At 39.7% G+C, this 20367-nt stretch overlaps 1 pseudogene; it reads left to right on the top strand.

Annotated features, from left to right (window-relative positions):
- The first annotated feature begins 6823 nt into the window (after positions 1 to 6823).
- LOC149142106 (low molecular weight phosphotyrosine protein phosphatase-like) lies at positions 6824 to 19740 on the top strand (annotated as a pseudogene).
- Positions 19741 to 20367: the final 627 nt, after the last annotated feature.

Below are 20367 nucleotides of genomic sequence, written 5' to 3'. Positions count from 1 at the left end.
GCATTATCATTGTGGAGGTTTTCAATGGCAAGTTCAAGAGGCCCAAGCGGATTTTCAATTTCATAGATTGAAATTTGTTTTGAGTTTGAATTGTGTTAATGTAGTGGGAAAATCTCATGGTAGTGACATGGATTTCAGTGGCCAAATGATGAGGAAAGTTAAATAATGGTCAACATTTGTGTGAATTGGAAGGGATGAATGAAAAGTGAAATTTATGAATAATTCCATGTCAGATAGTAAAGGCACAACTTACAACAAAAGTGTAAATTTTAATCTCTTTCATGGCATATGATATCTTATGCTTGGTGATAGTTTTGATGACGTGTTTTGGAAGTGAAAACAACATGAATACATGCATAAGTGATAAAATCCCAAGCCTTAATTTCATCTAATAAATTTTCTCAATGGTAAATCCTTTAATGGATTTGGCCTCATAATTTCATGAGTGGTCCCATGGATTACATCAATATGTTTGGTGATATTTTGGACGATGTGATTTCGAAGTGTAATCACCATGATTACATGCATAAGTGATAAAAGCCCAAATCACATCCGACAAATTTCCTCAATGGTGACTTCTTTAATGGCTTTGGTCTCATAATTTCATTAGTGGTCCCATGGATTAAGTAAATAATATTTTTGGTATCTCATTTATATGGTATGGGAACATATTGTTTATAGGAAATTGATTACAATAGAGCTTGTTGCGTTTATTTATAAGAATAAATCAGATTTAAATGTTACCTTTAAGAGAGTTTACTTGAATGATTTTGTGGATACTATATCGTTATAATTTTGAAATTTTGAAACTAAGCATTCATATTGAACTTTTCTACCTCAAAAGGATATCGAATTATTTTGTTATAATTTTCCACTTTAACAATTGATGGGTGAAATAATAAATATTGAAGAAAAATATTTAATAGAGATTTTGAAGAAGCAAAGGTCAAAGACATAGTTGAAGACACTAAGAATGAGGAAGACAATATTACTATCATTTGTCTTACTTTTTTTTTTTTAATCGATGACATATAGTCCTATGTAGAAATATTATGTGATGTAAAATAATTCCTAATCTTGCATGGTAGTTGAAAAGAAGTTCCCCATGAACTCTTTGTTGAATGGTGCACCATATATCCTCATTCCATTAGTAGGTATAGAGAATTGAATATTGAAATAGATACATGTAATAACCTTTTTTCTAAATAACTCATAAGAAACATGCTTAAGTACCTAGACTTCTTATTAGATAAAAGCACTACTACATCCACGAGGATTTTAAAACACTAATACACTAATTTAAAAAGAAATAAAATTTCTTCTTAGCTTAACCTTTTTGTATTTCTTATTTATTTTAATTAATATTTATTATATCTCTACCAACATAACATAAATCAATCGATGGCAGTATTGTACTGCGTTCAAATCTTAATTTTGGTTTTGAAATTCTAGTGCTGCAGTTAGACCTCCATTACAATTTGTTTGTTTGTAGGTATTGGTAGGCGGTTAGTCCTCCATCACAATATGTTTGTACGTGTTGGTAGGCGGTTAGTCCTCCATCACAATCTGTTTGTAGGTGTTGGTAGGAAAATTCAAATGCTTATTGGTAGGTTTCGTAGGTTTATCTGATCTGCATATCATTCTAAAACTATCTAGCTCCAACTCTCTTAAAGGGCAGGTTGGTGCCTGCATTCCTGGATCTTGAGGCATCTATATTTATGTAAGTGAGATGTCTGGGCTATATCGGCACTGGGTCAAGTGAGTAATTAAACAATCGAAATTCACATAGGAGATGTCATCAGTGACCTTCCCAAAGGAAACAATTTCCAATATTGTCGTCATCGGTGTCCATCATCCATACAACTGCAAGGGTTAGAGCTATGGCAGAAAGGGTTAGAGGTATGGTGGGAAGTGATTAATTTTTGGGCTTATATATTGTAGTTTGGAATCTGGATGTCGGCCTTCGTTCTATTGATTTCTTAATTATGTGTTTGTTTTGGGTTTCCGCTTGCTATAGACTGTAACCACATACGAATTTTGGCTAGAAGTACTGAGGATCATCAAGTCCCGGGCCTTCCCCTCTCATTCAGAACTCAAGTTCCCTGTTTTCTTGAATCATGCCATTTTAATTATCGATGAGTTTCATGTGTTTATAATTGATTGAAGTAATTTCTTGGAAAACCTCCATCTCTTGGAACATAAACAAAAGATGCATGAACCGAATCAGAATATGAATTTAGTGAGAATTTTTTTTCAAGAAATATCCGTTAATTTCAAACTAAAACAATGCTTCACCATGTTCAAAAACAAGCCTGCAGGCTCTTATCTTGTTTTGTTTCTCTTGTGCAAGCCATTTCAAGTCAACATTGCAGTGATGTCATATGCTTAAAGTGATTTTATTTGTCTTCATGTTTGAGAATCATTTCAAAAACTTGCCTATGATTTGAGTGTTCATTATATTTGTACACATCATCATATAGCCTCAACACAATTGATCAATGCCTTTCATCCTAGCTGCCACTGCTATACATTCCTCAAAAACACAAAGTAGTTTTTCAATATTCCCAACACAGTGAAGGATCTCTTATTCCTTTAGACTAGACTCAGCTGATGTTTCAGATGACTCTTCTTGGCTCTACAACTCTCTGCAATCATAGACCACCAAGTCTTGAGAAACTTATTTATCTATGGACAATAGCCTCATAGCATACAATCTAGCCCAAGTTACCCTACAACATAAGTATATGATTACATACACGTGAAAATACTCCATGCACTCTTGCCACATTTAGATTCCCCCCCGTTGATAAATCTACAAATATGGGGACTGCAATCTCTTGGCCCTCTTTTTCGAAGACAAGGCCCTGACGAGGTATTTAGATTATAATACCTCGCAACTGTCTTGCTAAGTATGATGATTTAGGAGTAAGGAATTTTCATTAAATGTATTTGTAAGGATTATCGAAGAGACAACAGTTGGTATCTTGAAATCTAGATAGCATATTTAGCTGAAACCTGCTAACTTAGTTGTTCCATTTAGATTTGTCAAAGTTTGAACGTTTTTTTCAAAATATTTGTAGATACATTGGCTACAATACACACACAAATGAGATCTATGTTCATGAACATCTTGACTTAGATTGGCTATGGACATACTCTGTATTGATGATCAAGGGACAATTCTTGTAAAAACCATAACAACTAGGCATCGAACGTAAGCTATTCAAATTCTATATGAATTTCTATGGGCACTCCTCTCCCCCGAACTATATGATAGAAGGAGATCGACAACTTGATAGGGTGAGCTCGACCAACACTCAACCTTCAACCACGCGAGGGCATTGATTTAACTCAACCTTTCAATCTCTTTATTTATAGATTGAGGGAGAGAGCCAAGTTGAGGGTCTGCTAATAAGGAGATCGACCCATAAAGTTAGAGATAACATTGATCACACTCTTAAGATAGGGAGAGGGGCGATGCTCTTTATTTAGTTAGAATAGGTCAAGGGGATATAAAGGAAGTGCAGTGAGCGATAGCAAAACGGGGAACTCCGAAATGGAAAGGGGGCATTCCACCAATAGAGATTAGCCTTAGCTTGCTACACCCATTCGTGAATGTGTAAATTTGAACCCTGGCATGCCTTGTCTGTGGTTCCTTGTTTTTTGAGTTTTTCCTGAGAGATTTCTCTACCTCTAGCCATAAACTTCTTGATTTTAGCTGCTAATGCTCCTCTTCCTTCCTTCTTTCCAGTAATAGCTTTTGTGATAACTCTTTTTCTTCTTATTGTGTTTCTCTTGTGACTTCTTTATTGTCCTGTTTGGTTTGAAGGGTGCTCAACTTGAGTTGAAGGTGTTCTCTTTCTTTAGAGGGGGGAACGTCATGTGTCTTCGCCCATTCCTTCAACTTCAACTTGACATTGTAAACTTTTCTTTCCCACATGAAAGAAGGTTATCCATGCACTTGGATGCCCCACACATGCTTTATGACTTGCACATCTTGTGGCGTCTCCCAATATGTCATGACCACTGTGAGGGTGTCTTAGCGTTATTCAAATTTCTTCTTTAGCAATGGCAGCAATTTGGCATAGGTATCAAGCTTCTTTTACATCTCTTCTATCTTCTTGTTGAACATATGGACCTGCTCCTTCAAGTGTTCATTCTCTTCTTGAAGTTGAGCATTGTTGGCCCTTAAGTCTTCCAACTTTTCTTTGCTTGCTTTACCAGTCTGCAATGTTCTGCTCAAAGTTCTGGAAACTGTTAAGATGCAACTACTCTGATACCTTATGATCTGTAAATGAAGGACTTGTAGCCCGCCCACTCGATTTACCAACACAGATCCTCTGCGGAAGTTTGTTTATGGTGAACTTCATACTTGTACATAGCACTCTATCGGCAGAATGGCCACTAGGCCTATGTTCCTCTACCTTGTGCAAGGATCTATGTTCTTGGAATGGATACAAGGTTTATGTTCATTGTGTAACCTCTGCTCTGAATGATTGGTTGATTCCTTCTTTGTGTAAATTGCACACAAGGAACCAGATTACAACGCAATTGAAAGTCTTTGTTCTCAATGAGCCAACCAATGCCAGGTATATCACTCTGTTTCAATTTGAGTACTTTGTGCAGTCTCTGTTGGTTGTCTTCAAGGCTTGGCAATCCCCAGGCCAATGCCAACAACGGAAAGAAAATACACCCTTCCTATGCTGAAGATATATATTCAGTCTAACAATACCTATGTCCTATTGAATCGCTCCTTCAAGTTTAATGGAAATCCATGACTGAGTTATGGACTTCAAGGATTCACTTAACAATTCAAAGGTGGTAGTTGCTGCTTGAAGAGAAATTATCCATGTGTGATAAGGTTTAGGTGATCTCAACCCAAAATCGATTCAGATTTCGCCACACATAAGATTTCATTTGAAACCACAAGAAGCAATAACTACCCAATTCAAAAGGTATATTATTTAGTTAATTATCATGTAATCCATGAATTAAGTATCCTCTCATGGCATGACAATTGTTGGGTTTCGGTTTGTCTTATTTTTATTTATTTCTCTAATGTTGTCGATTGGCTAAATAGTTACTTTCGAAAAGTATTTGTTACTTATTTGTTTTAACAGGATTAAAATAGCATTAATGAGAGTTTAATTAAGGCTTGTATGTTGCAGGGTTAAAACTGGTTTTATTATACTTTCCGACGTTCCTGCACCATTGCATTCATATGCCTGCACCATTGTTGCTCGTAATTGCTTCACCAAAACATCCTTTATTTTATCGAAGTTTCTTTTATCATGAATTGTATCTTCGGTGATGAAGTGATTTGGGCAGTGATTACGCCGTAAGACGTTCTTACGCCGTAAGACATTCTTACGCCGTAAGCGTTCCCTATGAAATTAACTCCCCTCTTATCACACCTGTCTTGCTATAATCCCTTTGATTGAAATGTTAGACGATTCAAACAATTGCCATCGTTGGATTAAACATATAGTTATAACTGAAGCGACACTGACTTGAAATGCCACTCTTTGGAAACCTAAATCAATGGCACTCCTGGAAAACCGAAATCAGTGGATTCCCCTGCTCGATGCCGTTCTTTGGAACCCAGTGCTTTCCCTGCTGAAGGAAACATTCTTGCTCAATGCCTCTGCTTGGAAACCCAAATCAGCGAAGTACCAGCCCTTGAAGAAAAAGTCTCAAGAAGAGGATATTAACAATGGGCTCAAGCCTGCTTGTGCTGCCATTGCGGGAGAGAACCATGATGGTAATTTTAGTGCGAAAACATCTAATGGGTGTGTGAAAAGCTCTGGTGGGTCTCTGAAATCCAATATTTCATAAACAACTTCGATTCATTCATGTAAATCTATGAGATGTGCTGCTAACTACCCAAATTGGGGTTTGGTCAATTTCAAGGCTCAACCCCGCAAATTCCTTGTTGCAAAGAGGCATGATCGGCCAGAAGGAACCCGTTGAATGCAAATGCAGTGAAAGGAAAGCAGATGGAGATATATCTAGAAAATGTGCTTGTGTTGATTCCAAGGAAATGAGGGCTTCTCAGGAGTTTTGCAAGGAGAATCTACAGTTAACACCTTCAGATTGTACGGAAGAAGAAGAACATACAGAAAGAGGCAAGGACTACAAAACCCATGGCTCTGATGTGAATCTTGAGATTGCAAATGCTGATAAACGTCATGAATTTGAATGCAATGTAGATGGAAGATATGGGTTTGCTGAGAAATCTTTCCCTGCTGAAGGGAAACTTTCTTGCTCAATGCCCCTCCTCGGAAACCCAAATCAGCGGAATCCCAGCGCTCGTTTCAAGAGTCCTCGTAATAGGAAGAAAAAGTCAGGAAGAGGTTCGGTCAAGGCTCAACCCCGCAAATTCCTTGTTGCAAAGGGGCATGATCGGCCTGAGAAGGAACCTGCTGAATGCAAACACAGTGAAAGGAAAGCAGATGGAGATATATCTAGAAAATGTGCTTGTGTGGCTTCCAAGGAATTGAGGGCTTCTCAGGAGGAGTTTTGCAAGGGGAATCTATAGTTAACACCTTCAGATTGTGCGGAAGAACATACGGGAAGAGGTAAGGACTGCAAATCCCAAGGCTCTAATGTGAATCTTGATATTGAAAATGATGATAAACGTCATGAATTTGAATGCAATGTATATGGAAAATATGGGTTTGCTGAGAAATCTAGTATAGTTCTTCCTTGTAATCAATTTATTGATGACAATGACCAATCAACGCAATCGAAATACGGGTCTACATTGACAAAGGAATACTCTCGCTCCAAGAACTGTGTGGATTTATCAATCCGTGGGTGGCAGATGAAGTTGATGGTGTGCAGCCTCATTCATTGCCCATTCTTTCGTAGTTCATTCTTTTCTCTGAAAGCTTCTCCCTCCCAAATTGTTGCACCTTCACCCATTTTTAGCACAACTTATCATTTCATTTCAGGCCAAAAGTTTGCAGGTTTAATCCGAACTTGCAGCAGACCAGGAGGACGAAGAGGAGCACCAGGAGGACGAAGGGAAGCATTGAGGTCCATGGCGTCTGATTCATCTGTAACCTCCAAGCCTTTTGGAGTTCTCTTTGTTTGCCTTGGTGAGTACCGTCCATCCAATGATTCAACGAGTTCGTTCGGTATCGGTCATTGTTCGCGATGATGCTTCCATAGCGTCTACCATTATTGTCAGCCATTCAATTGTAGAAGATTATAGTATATTGTACACTATAGATCCAAAGCCTGAAGCCAAGCATAATTCTCTATATCATGCCTGACTTGAGCGAACTAAATTTTTGTAGTTCTATTCAATTCAACTAAAGGAGCTAGGTTCTTCGTAGCTTCTATATTCTTAAAAACCCTGACCCAATTTCTCATCTATGCTTCTATTAGAACAAATCATAATAAACTGGCACTGGAGATTTTTACAGTCATACAATCCACCCAATGATTGCAGAGAGCAAATTTTAGTAATGCCTGAATACCAACGAACGTCCGGTTAGGACATAGAAATTTTCTTCTACCCTTTTGAGTGTTTCAAGAAGAAACATGATGTGAGGGCTGCATCCTCCGACTGAGGTGCCGGGTCTAAGGGATAACTATTCTGTTAAAATCCTCTGAGATCTGTGTTGTGGGGAAAAGTATCCGACTCGGATGACCCTATCCCTACTCTAAGGGTGACAGTCCTTAGCAACAACTGAAAGTAAAGCTTTGATATTTTCCTTTATGAAAGTACAGAGAAGGAAGAAAAGATTGACCAACCGGTGTCTTTCGCTTTTGTCGATCCTCTCCTCTCTCTTTGTCTCTTGTTCCCAGCTCCTTGCTCCCTTTGCCGGCCCAGCTACACACAGATCCTGCACAAACAAGAGAGGGAAACTACAAGAAACATGTACTCATAACTGATGCATGGATTAGAGTGAATCAGATATACAAGTAAATACAATACATCAATGCAATACAAGTATATAGGAGAACATTCAAAGCTTTATTGATAGAAGTAAAAGGGTTCTGAGAAGGTTACAACCATCAATGGCTCCAATCCAGCAGCACCTCCCTAGCAGCAAGAAATCTCCTCTTCACCTCTATAAAAGCAATCACCCAATAGCTCTAACTGTAAACCAACAGCACTTCCTTGCTTTGCACAAAATTCCAGCCTCCTTAGACCTCATAGAAGAGTTCTATATATAGGAGATTTGGAGAAAGGATGAGTCAGCTTGAGGCTGGCATAAAGCTGACTAGTGTCCTCTCCCACTTTAGTTAAACTTCAGTTCTTGAGTCCACTTGGAGATCCTTGCTTACACATGGAGATCAAGTACCTCTTACTCATCACAGGGCGAATCCCTTGAACCAAGTGTCAGTTTGGAAGCTTCCTGGGCAATTGACACCTTGCAGAATGACTGTGCCACTTGGCCAATCTCGCCCAGCGCAGGTAGCCTTCATTAGATTTGACTTTCAGCGCAGGTACAAGGAGGAGCAGTTGCATTCCAGCGCAGATGCTCAGTGGAGCAGCTGACATGATCCAAAATAAGCCTGTTTTTGAGTGTTTTCAGGTGGAGAACTGATGGGAAGTGCTGTGGTTTGCTGACCTTGTTCTTCTAGGGGTAAGAACAACATGTTTAGGGACTGAGGATCCCTGTAATTATTGACATTTCATGCTCCATGCTGCGAGGCACAAAAATGTCTATAACAGTTGCCCCCTAAAGTATGAGGCCGTTTATCGGGTGAAATGCTTTATCTAGAGGGTCCGAAGTTCATTCCAGTGCTGAGGAGGCGCCCTGTAATACAATACAATACAATACATTATTTTTCATTCTGTTTTCATGATCTAGCTGAGGCGGGCATTCCCATGCTCAGCTTTATAAATACATTTTGGTACATAGAACAGACGATCGTCTGATAGTAGACTGATAATTCTCTGCTGAAATTATCATCCTTTGAATAGGATGATCATCTGCTGCAATGATGTACATGACAAATGCTTTTATATTTCCCGAATATATATCGCAGCCCGGATGGATGAAACTAGATCTGGGGTCTTCAAACTCATTCGATCTTCACTCTAAGTACAAGTCGATCCATGTGAGAATTTCGCTGAAGTCGAACATGGAAAGACATCGCTTGATTACCGGTCAATGATGAAAACCGTTAACAAGCGCGAGAGGAATCACCGATAATGATAATGACCCTCAAGGTACTGCAGTACAATTCACGTGGCGTGAATAAAGGACTTGGCGTCGAACGCCACGCAAAATCTTCTGGTCGAAGGTCATTGGTGTATACCTGTCGCCGGAAGTGAGAAACTTGCCATTGAGGCATGCAAGCTTCAAAGTACTGATGGGGTTGTTCCTAGATCAACTTCTTGGATAATGAGCTGAAGTCGACAAGAAGCGATCCGTCAAAGGAGGGCCTTAATGAATCCCACATCAATGACACAGAATGGAGCTAATGATTTTAGTGGAGGTGAAAACAAACTGTGATATATGATTCAGGGTGGCGATCATGAATGGATGAAGGATAATGTATGGCAGTGGATGGGACACGGTTGACACTTTCAGAAGGACCTCTCTTGAACATATAACGACACTGATGTGATGGATCGGTAGCATTACCCCAAAATGTGGATGGTTTGGCGAAGACCATGGTGATGAGACCGGTGAATGAAACAACCCAACCCGATGTGGAACGGAGGAAAAGTGTCATGTTCAAGAGCGACTTGCTACCATTAAGCTTTGATGTTCTCCCAATTTTTCCCCAGTCATTTCTGACCAGTACCTCTTTATTTTTGTCAAGCTTGAGGAGGATAACATATGCTTGTTCTATAACCTGCCCTTCGGGCAAGCCCATCGCTATGATTTAACGAGCTTAGCGATAGGGAAACTCGTTCTCGTCTAAAGACAAGTTTGTCGCTATTTAGTCATTTTAACGAGTCTAACGACAAGTGAAAACTCGGTCCTTTTCATTTTTAGAGAGTCTGAAAAGGTACAGAAAGTTAACTCCATAATTCCTTTTTCATCATCTAATCCCTTAAGTCCGAAAAAGTATAAAACAATACAGAAGGGATGAGTGTTCAGTACTTTTAACGAGCCGAACAAGACAAGCGCTCGATCTTTTTGTGCAATAATCCCTCAGGTCCAAAAAAGATTAAAATCTAGAGGAGGGATAGCTTTCTGGTCGCTTTAACGAGCTGGAAGGCCAAAACTCGGCAAACTTTTCATATTTTACGAGTCAGTGAAAAGAGCTCAAAGAAGACTCGTCTTTTGAGGAACGAGTGATGAACAGGGATAGCAGCAGATTCCAAGTACAGGTTGGAAATCTCCAATCACAGCAGTGTCACAAGGATGGCTAAGTGAAATCACTCTTCGCAGCTGTTCCTCAAAATGGGTAAACAAACATATGGAGGTGAACGACTGGCCAAATGAACGGATGGAGGTGATGGCATATAAACACGACCAAGGGCTTTTAATATGGCTTTCAAAGGTTACATTTCTCGAGGTTGTTTACCGGTTCATTTTTTGGATGAGCTTGAACTGCTAGGGAAAGATTGCTCACAAATTATGTTTATTTTTTAACGGGCATGAACTTTGCACAAAAACTGCTCGAATCTTGCATGCCCCCAGCATCATAATAACGCATGTCAAAGGAGGGTGCCCCCCAAGCTTCATTGCATTCAACTTGGTGATTGGAATGAAGGTTTACCTTTGAATTTTGAAAAGGGGATTTGTTTCATTTTTTAATGAGTTTGACATAGTAAAAGAACTATCCTCATAACTCCTTGTTTCATTTTTTAACGAGGTTGATGCGAGATAAGAACTGTCCTCGGAGCCGACAAAATATTTAGGAATCTTCCGAATCCAACCAGAAGATTGGATTAGATTTCATTTTGTAGGTTTCCACCGTGGCCACTCCCGCCAGATTACTTGGAGGCGGTAGGGCGAAAGTGCCCATTAAGGCAGGGTCTTTTAGGAGACCTATTCCGATATTTTGAAGCAAATGATTCCTTCCATGGATCATTGGAATGCTTCCTGTAACTTGTGAACTGTTGGGGAGAAAAGTTTGTTGGTCGACGATTGTAATTCCTTCTTGGAAGGGAAATGCAATCTTCCTGAAGTAGGTCGACACAACCGCGGCCATGGCATAGATCCAGGGCCTTCCTAGTAGGATGTTGTAATCGAGGTTTCCATCAATTACTTCAACATCAATTCCTACTGTTTTGCCCCCCAGTTCAACTTGCAAGTTACTTAAAATCCCGTATGGAGTGTATGATCGTCCATCAAATGCTTTTAACGTCGTTGACGATTTCGACAAGGGTGGTGAGCCTAAATCTTTCCAGCAACTCATCGACATAAGACATGTAGATGCCCCCTCATCAATAATTGTTCGATGAACAGTTTTGTTGAGGGCTTTCACTTGAATAAGGAAAGCTATTTGAGCTGGTAACTGAGGGTCATATCCTTTATGATCAAAGGCCACAAGATTGGAATCCATTGGGCCAATCCCACCTATTGCTGATAATAAAGCTTGCTCTTGGGAGGGGCAATTTTGTGGTACTTCAAGTGTCGACATAGTGGACGGCGATTGGGCCAGGTCCTTTACTATATTATAATTCTGTGCTCCTTTGGCACGAGGATTAAATGTCGATTTGTGTACTACTCCCTTTGGCGACTTTATCATTGGCACAGGAACGATGGGTGGCACAACTTCGGTCAAAGTTGTTGTTGAACTACTAGGTCGTTCATTAACCTTGTTGTTCGACAGTTTTGGATTCCCATAATCTTTACTCCTTGTCAAAGCATTATTCTGTTGCTTCGAGGTAGACAACATAAGCACTTGGGATCCAGAAGCATTTTGATTAGCAACCAGATTTTGACTTGGATTAGGAAACGGATCAGTCAATACTGCTGGGGTTTTTGAACTCTTGAAGAGTTTCTTAACTTCAGCTATATGTGGACAATATTTCGTCCAATGATCCTCATCGCATATATGACACCCTGCCGGGGGTTTCCTTTTTCTTCCTGTCTTTTTCTTCTTGCCCCCTGGTTGCTTCAGCTGTTTGCCATTGTCGGTCGACATGGCATTTACTTCTGAGGCAAGAAGTTTTTCATTTGCATTTTGACTGTAAATTTTGTGCTTGCCAATCACGTCATCACCGGCGTGAGAGTCATTGTTTGATTTAGGAGGAGGAGGAATTGAGAATTCCGGTCTAGGGGCGTCAGGTATTTTGTCGTAGAGCGTGCCAGACTGAGTATAAACCAAGTCTAGATATTGCGCACGAGCTATAACTTGCTCTTCTGTTACGACTCCCCCCTTGGCCACATCTTCCGTTATGGCCGGAAGTAATGACTTTATAAACCATTCAGCTAATAGCTGATCGGGAACATATGTTTTTACCATCCTACGACGACGTCGCCATTCGTGTATATGATCAGATATATGAGTGGCCGTTGTCTGTTTGAAGTTGGTAAGGAGTTCTGTTCCCGTTTCATACCTTATCGGTAATTGAAAATGGGTTAAAAAAGTTGTAGCTAAGGTACTGAAGTTGTCGAACGAAGCTCTAGGCAATTCAATATACCATTTTGCCGCTGGACCCGTTAATGTCCTCTGAAAAAGGCGAAGTCTTATCGAATCATCATTCAGGGTGTTTGATGAACACCATAGATGGAATGTCATCACGTGATTCGATGGGTCTTCACCTGGATTTCCATTAAATTTAGGAATGTCTGATGGAAGTTTGTGTGGAATCGCTGGCCACCAAGGGGCATAAGCAATTGGATCATTCGTCAGCCGGTTTAGATCTGGTAATTCTAGAGTTGCTACAAAGGGCAACTATTGATTCAGGTTAGGCGAAGCATATCCAGGATAAGACGGAATCGCCTGAGCAGTGGGTCTTTGCATACCAGCATAATGTTGGCAACTTTGACAAGGTTGATGGGTATAACCATTATAGTATGGTTGTCCATTACTTACAAAGACTTGTTGCTCAAGTCCTTGATATGATTGCTGGAGTTGCAGTTGTTGAGTTCTAACCAGCTCTGGTTGTTGGATCATTTGCTGATGCCCAATACTAGATGATTGACCAAGATGAGGAGTCACAGTATTTGTTTGATCCTGAGTCGCTCCAGATAAGGAGGCACTGACCTGAGGTTGCGATTGAGATGTCGAGATAAGAGGCTGTTGTATGGCAACCTGAGAAACTTGGGGTTGACATACAGTAGGCAGCGCTTGTACTTGCGACGCAATCACCATACCAGGTATAGTGGCAACATTCGACACAGGGCGGACTGGTTGCATAGAATATACAACTCCTGGTTGTTGAGGCAGTATTGGTACCCAACCGCTGGATGTAATTCCAGTTTGACCTGAACTTTGTTGTGAGCTCACGGATGGGCATCCTCCCGGAGGAGGTAATGAAAGGGCATACTGCCCCCCATATGGTATCAATCCGGAACTCAAGGGGATCGATTGCCCAGATTGACCTCCAAATGGATCAATTTGGCGAGTTTCAACATAAGAAATACCAGATGATAATCCGGATGAAGAAATAGGAACTAACCATGTCGTTGTCCCTGATTGGACTCCGGCTTGTTGTTGACAATTTGCCGGGACAGATGGTATACCAGCGAACATCATTGGAGTAGCAGCAGGAGGCTCTGCTACAGCTGTGTCGGACGACACAGTCCTAGATGTCGACGGTTGTTCAGACATATCTAGTCTATCCAAAAGATTTCTTAGCGATTCTACAGGAACTTCCACTTGTGGTGGACTAACTTCGAAGATCAACAAGGGAAGGGTGATGATTATTCCGCTTAAAATAAATTTTATAACGACGCTTTAGACACAACTTGCTTTTTCAGTTTTAAAGAGTCGAGAAAAAGCTAAAGATGACTCTAGTCTCCTTCGATGTTTTAACGAGCCCGAAGTGACAAATGCTCGGATGGACTTTTTCAGTTATAGAGTTTGAAAAAGACCAAAAGAAACTGCTCTGGAGATCTAGGCAGAGGGTGTGCCAAACCTTTCACAAAACCACGGAATACGTTTTACGGTACGTGTGGTCAATCTTCGTGAATGTTGTGTTCACTGCATTGCGATCAGTAGGGCGGCCGACACGGCTTCCTAAGGATAAAGGCTTTGTTCCTATAGGGGTCTCCCAATATATACGCGACGGTACGTGGGAGCACAAGTCCGTATTAGCGCCACCGACTCTCAGGAGGAATCACCCACCTTCGTAGAGATCGACAGTCACTATGTTTAACGACGCCGAAACACGTCTCTACCTAGACCTCTAGATGTTTGCGTTATGTTACAAAGCGTTGTTATGTAAATTGGATTTATTTTAATGTTGATCTTGCTTATCAGTTTGCCTTTAAGGATCACCACGAGATGTATGCAACAAATTCCTAAATGCAATCTAAGATGAGAAGCAAACTTTTTTCAAATCTTTTTTGACTGATGAAAATCTTAACTACTGAGGGAGAAGAAAGGCATATCTTTTCACACAGTTCATACAGCACAAACTAATGCACTTTTTCCTAAATCGTCAAGCACACAGTCAAATGCAAAATGCACAATGCATGTATTTTCTTTTCCCTTTCTTAATGTGGATGGATACAAAAAGAAAGTGGTTATATAACTTTGATTTCGATTTAAAGTGAAAGTAAACAAGTTTGTCCAAAATCAAAAGACACCTTAAGATTCACTTGCTTAATCACTGGAAATACATGAAATCAAACCATACTAACGAAAGTAAAATGACTAATCAGCTATGGACAGCAAGCAAGCTAACTCTTTAGACCAGCAAAAATGCCTGACACAGGTTCAGATCTAAGAGGCCAAAAGCATGACTAGTTTACTTTTCGTTATGGGAAATTGTAAATGAGTAAGAAATACAAAGAACAAGTACAATTTCGTTATATAACAGAGGCGGAATGATGTCAAGGAAAGTTGGTTTACAGCAAGTACAAATGACAAGCAATCAGCAGCAAAATAACAGTGAAAACAGGGCCAAGACTCAGTGGGAAACCTCAGGAAGACATAGCCTAACTGGTTTAGCGCAGGCTCTGGTCTGTCAAACTGACTCTCAGTGCAGTTCCCGAAGGGAGTACCTGCGCTGAAATGCAGACTGCCTTTGGACAGCCTGCACTGAGACACGAGAGTTGCGTTTACAAGGGTTTCCGGGTCATAAAAAGCTCAAAAATTCACTGTTTTTGCTGAAATAAAAAGCTATAGGTCAAATACAAGCTAAGGGATGATCAAGAGGATGAAAAGCTATCACAAAGAGCATAAGAGTCCATGTGGATCAGCTCTTCAAATCATAAACTTGCTCAGAAACTGAGCCAGAGCAGCATCCCTCTACTTTGCAATTGAAGGACTCAATTGCAGTTCGATTTGGTGCTCTCTTTGTTTATGAGATGAATAGCAAGAAACACAATAAACCAACAAGATACTAGTTTCCCCAGCGGAGTCGCCAGTTTGTTGTGGGGAAAAGTATCCGACTCGGATGACCCTATCCCTACTCTAAGGGTGACAGTCCTTAGCAACAACTGAAAGTAAAGCTTTGATATTTTCCTTTATGAAAGTACAGAGAAGGAAGAAAAGATTGACCAACCGGTGTCTTTCGCTTTTGTCGATCCTCTCCTCTCTCTTTGTCTCTTGTTCCCAGCTCCTTGCTCCCTTTGCCGGCCCAGCTACACACAGATCCTGCACAAACAAGAGAGGGAAACTACAAGAAACATGTACTCATAACTGATGCATGGATTAGAGTGAATCAGATATACAAGTAAATACAATACATCAATGTAATACAAGTATATAGGAGAACATTCAAAGCTTTATTGATAGAAGTAAAAGGGTTCTGAGAAGGTTACAACCATCAATGGCTCCAATCCAGCAGCACCTCCCCAGCAGCAAGAAATCTCCTCTTCACCTCTATAAAAGCAATCACCCAATAGCTCTAACTGTAAACCAACAGCACTTCCTTGCTTTGCACAAAATTCCAGCCTCCTTAGACCTCATAGAAGAGTTCTATATATAGGAGATTTGGAGAAAGGATGAGTCAGCTTGAGGCTGGCATAAAGCTGACTAGTGTCCTCTCCCACTTTAGTTAAACTTCAGTTCTTGAGTCCACTTGGAGATCCTTGCTTACACATGGAGATCAAGTACCTCTTACTCATCACAGGGCGAATCCCTTGAACCAAGTGTCAATTTGGAAGCTTCCTGGGCAATTGACACCTTGCAGAATGACTGTGCCACTTGGCCAATCTCGCCCAGCGCAGGTAGCCTTCATTAGATTTGACTTTCAGCGCAGGTACAAGGAGGAGCAGTTGCATTCCAGCGCAGATGCTCAGTGGAGCAGCTGACATGATCCAAAATAAGCCTGTTTTTGAGTGTTTTCAGGTGGAGAACTGATGGGAAGTGCTGTGGTTTGCTGACCTTGTTCTTCTAGGGGTAAGAACAACATGTTTAGGGACTGAGGATCCCTGTAATTATTGACATTTCATGCTCCATGCTGCGAGGCACAAAAATGTCTATAACAATCTGCACCTAGCCTCATTCCTTGGTGCCATATGGATGGGGTAGCCCACAGTGAGAAAGCTTGGGGGACAGCTTAACACTTCGCCAACCTCACTAGTGAATCAATATCCCCTTAGGCTATTAATGCTATGGGTGTGACCTCTCAAGCCAGGGTGGGTGCCTGATAATCAAAGAGTTAAGTTTGGGCTGAAAGCCGTGGAACTCAAACATGAAAAAAATGACTGCAATATATACCTCTAATTTAAGGATTATTAAAACTTGGGATGTACAGTTTCCTGAACATCCGATGAGATTTAGTACACGATTACTACAGAAATATATGGAATCCACCAATTAGGCTAAACTAGTCTAATGCAGGGTAACAACCAGCGTTATGGAACTGTAGCAAAATTAAGATAGCTCATTGGGCTACTTTTGTACAAAATGATACTACTACGATAGACTGCATATTTATCATCGTTTGTCCATAATTGGACAACCATCTCTCTGACGAGTTTCAAACTAGCCTAAGGTGCCCGCAAGGGGATTCTGTCATCCTTGCCTTGCTATTGTGAAGCTTACAGAATTAGTGGATATCACTGAACAACTTTACAACCTGTTAAGCTAGTTACCGACAACCAACTGTCAAAAATACAAAAGGACATAGACACTAAAGGTTGTGCACTATCCTTATGTGCCTCGTTGTCTAAATTATATTGAAGTTCTGCAACGCAGAGACCCGCATGGCTATCCCTCGTCCTATCATTGTTAGATCCCTGATACATCATCAGAGTGTTTTAGCAGCTGCTATATATATATATATATATATATATATATATATATATATATATATATATATATTTATATATATATATATATATATATATATATTATATATATAAAAGAATCAGCAACTAAGCCGGGTACAGGTTTGAATTCAGATGATATGGAGTCAATTGTGACTACTACCACTATAACTTTTAGGCGAATCTATGCACGTTCCCACACACTGTCCACAAAGTTAATTAAGTATTTTGGACCACAAACTTTACATAAGACTTTATAGGACATCCACCGCCGATTGAGCTGCCTAGGGACTATTAGTGGTGTTAGCTTTATCAAACAACAATGCTTAGATTTATTTTGGAACTCATAGGTAGAATAGCTTTGATTGCCACAATAGGCATGCTACTTATCATGCCCATTGCCATTCCATCTATGACATGTTTTTGGTTTATCCAAGAGCTTTCAGTTTGCGGTTTTCTACACATTTTCAGATTCTCAAAGTCCCATCAAGGTAAGTAATAGTCATACAGACAATAACTCTACGATAATATATTTTTAACAGCCTTAAATATTTATACCGAGCACAGAAATACCATTAAATATTTTCATTGCTGTTTAAGGACCAACTGTTGACAAAATCCTGGCAGTTTTTACGATAAAACCAGATCTGAGTAAAATTGCTAGAGAAATTAGTATGGAGTCTAGGGGCTAAATGCCAACTCTTGATTGGGTGGAAGCTGCGGGGCAGCTGGGGTTGTTAGTTAGGGTACAACTTTTCCGTGATGACACAAGATAAAGAAATGGTACATTAATGGGGAACTGGGTCCTCATGAATAAGGAGGTCCTAATTACTATATACAAGAGATTATTATAGCCATTCTCACACAATTGTGTATGATTTTTCAATATTTTGGTTATTAGGAGATATTTTCCCATTTCTAAGAGATGTAGATGTGTCTCATCATTATTATACTTTTGAGCCACACTGCCTTTCTATATTTGGTGTATTTAGTATTTTAGTATTTCTCCAGTTATTTCTGGTAACTCAGAGCATTACATCAAGGTCTAGCCTTGGATGTGGAAGAGAGAGGAAGGGAAATCTCACCTCAGAAAGGCCTTGGCTTTGTCTCAACTATTTTCCCCATCATACAACCCCTGAAAGCATATGCTTTAATGATCAATCTTAATGGACTAGGGCTTATCCTTTAACAAATAATCCCTTCTGCTTCTAAGGAAGAAATCAAATCAAAGGCTGTGGTGTGCGGAGGGCCATTGAAACAAGGGTCCGACTCTTGACATGATCACTTTGTGTGCTACTTCCAATTGCCTGAACTTTCTAAGTTCAATGGCCAATTTACTGCTTCCATAAGGTCTCTCCATAGTGTGTATTTTCTAGATTATTTTTGTGTGTTTCTGGTTGTCAGTTTCATGTCAAAACAGAGCCGGTCACCAAGGAGTGTGGCTTATTATGCTCTCTGCACTCAATGTTTGTGTCTTTAGTCATTAAATCTAGCTGAAACATTTTAGTGGAATCTAGGGCCAAGGATTTGGTTTCCATCTTTCTGTTTTTAGTGCTGAGTGATGCATTTCAGTTTCATTTAAATACGTGAGCCCGCTTCATGTTTACATAAGTTGTTGATTTTTTAATATTTAATCATGAGTTTAACTTGCCAGTGGAAAATGGAACAAAAAGAACAATCACATGAGAGAATATCCAGTATAAACTTCTTCATAAAAACATTGTAGAATAATTACCAATTCATGGTAACTAAATATTTCATGTAGAGTTATGCATTACTTCAGTCCTTTACAAAGCAGAAATTCTAGTAACTAGTTACCGTTGATATCTCAATGCTCATGATTGCTTTTTCAGGGCCGTGATGCATATCAGTGTCAAGAAGGATAATGATTATTAGCTGTGGAAAAATTATTATCTGATTTGTCAAGGATAATGATTTGTTATTGGCTCCTATTGTTGCAATTGGGAATGATAAAAGCATTGCAAGTTTAGATATCTTAAGTAGTTGAAAAAATATTTGCTAATCTCTCCAGGAAAATAATCTCTATTTATTCTTGTTCTTGGAAGGCAACATTTGTCGGAGTCCCACTGCAGAGGCTGTATTTCGTGATGCTGTGTAGAAAAGGGGATTGACATCAGCATTCAAAATTGACTCTGCTGGAACTATTGACTACCATGAGGTAGGTTCTAGCTTATCATGGGTCAAGGCTAATTGAATCGGTATTTTTGTCTATTATAATGCAATAAATAGGTATCATGTATTAATATGTTGAAATTATTTGAAGGGCGGTCCTGCAGATCCCAAGATGAAGAATGCAGCCAAGAAACGTGGAATAGATATAACTTCTATATCAAGGTCTATATCACCTACAGACTTTAAAGATTTTGATCTAATACTTGCAATGGACAAGCAGAACAAAGGTAAATAAAAAGCATAAATGGCATATAAAACTCCCAAAATTTTCAGTTTCATTTGCTAAGTTGTTCCAAACAGAATCTAATAAGCCAATACTATTTTTAAATTCAGCAAAATGTACATTAAAGTTTGTCTATGTTATTGTTAACATATGCTTCTAATTAGTTTCTAAGTTGTGTGCAAAAATAAATTAATAACATGGGATGGATATATTTTGTAGTTGACATATTGACAATTCTCCTTCAGCGCCCCAACGCACAAGGCCTTTATTGCTTTTTCCAGGTAATTGGTTACATTTTGTATTCTTTATCGTTTCCCTGTGATACACATACCATGGAGGAAGCCATTTTTATAGTCAGATGGAGAAAGTGGGGGGGATCAAAATATCTGTGAGATGTCAAATGGACAATTACTGTGCCAATGGCTTGCAACCTTGGAGCTCTGAAAAGCTTCCTACAGCAGTGGTATGAGAACTCAACTTTGCTCAATTATAGTGAAGTTTTAGTGTGATGGCATATGAGATTTGTTTTGAGGTTGGTTCTCTCTTTAACTGATTTTTTGACTTTGTGTGTTATTGGCATTACAGATGTGCCTGATAGTGCACTGATATTGAGAAAGCACACCCTTCCAATGAAGCTAT

This window comes from Pinus tabuliformis, chromosome X (genome assembly GCF_031772625.1).
Source record: "Pinus tabuliformis cultivar Carrire ecotype Pingquan chromosome X, CPIR1, whole genome shotgun sequence".
Lineage (NCBI taxonomy): Eukaryota > Viridiplantae > Streptophyta > Pinopsida > Pinales > Pinaceae > Pinus > Pinus tabuliformis.
Note: the sequence above shows the minus strand (reverse complement) of the source record. Positions and strands in the feature narration are given on the sequence as shown.